Source organism: Rhagoletis pomonella, unplaced genomic scaffold (genome assembly GCF_013731165.1).
Source record: "Rhagoletis pomonella isolate Grant_MI unplaced genomic scaffold, Rhpom_1.0 Rhpom_scaffold_00006, whole genome shotgun sequence".
In the NCBI taxonomy this organism is placed as follows: Eukaryota; Metazoa; Arthropoda; class Insecta; order Diptera; family Tephritidae; genus Rhagoletis; species Rhagoletis pomonella.
The window spans coordinates 61,634,890-61,639,143 of NW_023458560.1; positions in this window are offsets into that span (position 1 = coordinate 61,634,890).

Here is a 4,254-nt window from a genome sequence, read left to right on the forward strand (position 1 = left end):
TTTTTTGTTTTTTTTTGTGTTGATTTTTCATTGCAGTGGCAGCTAAAAGCGATAATAATATTACAAACAACAGCCGAAAAGTGGAAAATAATTTCTGAAGTATTCAGTCGTGTGTCGCATAGTCAGTGACTTTATCGCAGTCGAACAAATAAATAAATAATAAGTTTTGTGAACACATTGTAAATATGTCTAAAATTTTTGAAGTAAATCTGAAATTTACACCAATTTTTATATTTTTTTTTCAAAAAAAGATCTTTTAGTCATGATTTCGAAAAAAATGTTTAATTCCGAGTAAAACTAGGTACTATTTATAAAAATCAATAGACATTTTGGGCAGATATGAATTTTATAATGATTTTTCCAAAATTACTTCGATGTAATTTCACAGAAAATTTGAATCAGTTAAATCGGATTCACCTTGAGGTTTTAATAGTTCGACTACATAGAAAATTTTGAATTTCTCTCTTTATACAAGATGTCATGACTTCATAATTTTTTGGATTGATTTTAATGAATGGTACCTAGTTTTACTCGTAATTAAACATTGTTTCCGTAGTAATGACTAAAGTAGACTATTTTCTTGTGAAATTTTGGCAAAAAATGTGGTAGAAGGCGGAAAAAATAAAGGTTGATCTAAATTTCAGATTTATTCCACAAAGTTTTCACATATTACAATGTGCTCACACAACTTATTATTTCTTTAGATAGTACAAATATTCTTCTTTCTAAGGCCATATAAAAATTTAAAATTGGGTTTTTAAATAACTGCGCTGAAAATTGTTTAGTGCCGGAAGTCATATGAAAATGATTTTTTAAGAATAAGTGGAGCATTTGAGGATGTTGGAAAAATTTTGACAACAGTTTCGTTAATTACTCGGTCAGCTCAACGACCTGTACTAGGTGGATTAAAAAGTTCGTGCAATTTTTTTTTATTTTTATTTTGTAACACCGTGGCCTGATATCCAGCGAAGTGTTAACTCATTCCTCGCTTTATAAAATTTTATTGGATAGCCGCTTTGTCATCCACGGTAACTAAGAAAACGCTTTTGAAAGCCTTTCCAAGGTTTATTTTTGATTAGCTGTCCTATCTATTTACTTACATTTTTCAATAGAAAGCTTAGCCACTCGATTAATTTGTGTTCAGATCCTATGCTCGTCCAAAAGGTCCCTTATGTCTTGAGTGGCCTTATTAAGAGTTCAGTTTAAGTAAGAGCTCGAACTCAGCCTCAGTAAAATATTCCAAGCCCTATACCAGCAACCAATTTATGCTTTGGTTATGCATCCTATCTCTTAGAAAATCTATGTATAAAAGGAATATATATTTTGAAATTTGCATTGTTATTCTTCGCATTAAATGCTCTCACTCCCTAGGATTGTTCTATATGGAACAAATATACCCCTGAATTTTTATTTTGAAATCAAAAAATATTTAGAGGTCGCCCACAGTGCTCAAAATTTTCCATATATTATATGGGCGATAAAACAAGGTTTTGTACAAATGGTATATAAATCTTTAAAATCAATATTTCGATCGGAAAACTCTGTTTCTACTCAGGAGACTTCCAACAATAATACTCAATTGTACCGATTTTTATGGGTGCCTTGAATGGGATCTTAGGGGACCTATAAAAAATAATTAATATTAAACAATGGTTAAATCAACAATTGGGTATTATTATTGGAAGTCTCCTGAAGAGAACCAAAGTTTTCCGATCGATAATATTGATTTTCAAGAATTCTATACCATTTCTACGAAAAATTGTTTTTCCCCCATATAAAATAGTATACATTGAAAATTTTTAGCGCTTTGAGCGACCTCTACATATTTTTTGAATTCAAAATATAAAAATAGGGTTATAAGTTTTTTCGGTATATGTAGAATATGAGTATGTATGTACATACATAAGGTGGCGAACATATAAATAGAGGCGCGACATTTTAACAAGTTTTGGCAATTTTTCTTTTCTTTATTTAATGCTTACTACTTTTATGAAAGTATTGCGTATTATCTAACAAAAACCATGTTAGTACGAGTTTTAAACTTTGTAGAAAAATTAGGAAAAATCGGTACATTTTTTACAAAATTGCATTGAAGGTTTTTACTTTTTCTTGCTCGAAATTTTGATGAAATTTGGTCGAATTTTCCTAATTTTTGTACAGAAAAGAATCACAAGAAAAATATCCAAAACTTTTTAAAATGTCGCGTTCCCATTTTTGTTTTCGCCAATGTACGCACATACATGTGAGCTATCCATTTCACTTTCGAATTGACCCCATTTGATCTTTTAATTTTTACATGCATAGCAAGAAAAGAATTTACCAACTCTTCCTCTTCGCAGTTTACGCTTTTATGCTAACAGTGAACGTACGAGCAAACATGTACATACTTACTTACGTAGTACAAATGGGTGCATATTTTATTTTAGCAAACCAGATGCTGTTGCCCTCCTCCAAACCGACCTTGCTCAACGTCAGCGATGACCAACTTCAATTAGCACCTTTTTTTTAAGAAACCAAAAAAGCGCCTTTAAACAAGTAGCAGCAAACAACACACAGTACTCGTATCTTGTCAACGCTTTTTCACCTTATGCACTTATTTTCTTCTGGAGTATTTGGCGACTACCCAGCAGACTTAATGACTCCAATATGCATGAATGTTCAATTCCTTTATGCTTCAAATAGTTGGGCCGTTAAGTTTAACTATTTGAAAGTTAAAGTTAAATCATTCGTAAAACTTAACTACAGAAATTTCTATGGCATTTATAAAATTGACAAGTGAACGGCCTTAGGACCTAAAAGTAGAAAATAGTTTTTTCTAAACCCATAGAATATGTCTTCATAAGTTTTGATTTTAAAGTTTTAGCAAAAGTCATGTTTAAACAATTTATGAGATTTAGAATGAAAAACGTGATAGACAATGATTTTAATTTTTTAAGTTTTATTAAAAAAAATCGAGCTTAATGACTCTTTTCAGAGCTTTATTTACGGCTTGAAAAGTAATCGTTATTTCTTGAGTTTTTTTTTTTTGCTCAGAAAATAAAACTTAATTTTTGGGTGCAAATGCACAGAAACGCCCCAGTCCTGAAAGTAGTCAACACTGTACCCGCTAATGATATCAAGCCATTTCTAATTGGAATCAGTTGGCCCAAAACTTTTAGGGCCAAATGAGACACGACTGTTGAGCTTTACCGCCAAAGTCGCTTTGGTGGTCATTGCGACAAAGAAGAAGAAGACTATTGAAACTTTTGAAGGATGCGAAGAATGGGCGACCGCGTGGATAGACAGGGGACGATTGCAATGAAAGTTTATCGCCACGGTTAATGGGGAACGAAAAGAGAGAGAGAGAGAGAGAGAGAAAGATACAAGGACAAAAACAAAGACTGAATTGAAAACAATGACAAGGAAACACCAAAGATACGGATATTCCTACACATAGAAAATGTTTAATACAAAGATAAAAATAAAGATAAAGATAAGAGTGAAGATGAAGAGGAAGATGGCGATGAAGATGATGATTGAGATGAAGTTGATGATTGAGATGATTGAGATGAAGTTGAAGATGACGATGAAGATGTACCTTGTCGTCGTCTTTTTATTCGTCTTCACCTTTGTCTCCGTGTTCGGTTTTTTGTTCGTTTTCGTATTCATCTTCGTGGTCATATTCGTATTCGTATTCACCTTCGTCTCAATATCCATGCTCGCCGTTGTAGGCGTATTCGTCTTCGTCTATCGATTTGTCTTAGGTTTAGTCATAATCTAGTATTGATTCTTAACCTTATACATGTCACATATTTACTTTTTAACAGACTTCACAAAAAGGAGAAGGCTATCAATTCGTCGGAATATTTATTTTTTTATGTATGTTACCGCATAACTTTGGACCACGTTAACCAATTTCTATATTTTTTTTTTTTGAGAGGAAAGGTGTTACCTCAAAGGTGGTCCCATACTAATTTGTTTTAGATCGATCATTGGATCTTGCTGAAATTAACGATAACCTTAAATTTTTATATGAGAATTGAAGTCGGTTTTGAAGCCGGTCCAAAAACAACTTTCATTTTCCGAAAAAAAATAAAATTAAGAAACAGTGATTATTTTTTGAGCAATAAATAAAACTCATTAAAAAATATATTTTTTTTAATAAAAGTTAAAAACGTTAGTGTCCTTGATTTTTTGCTTTATAGCCTTTGTTTTGTGTTTAATTTGGTTTCGAATGAGCCCTATGCCGAATTGATCGCGTGCACCCTTAAAGCA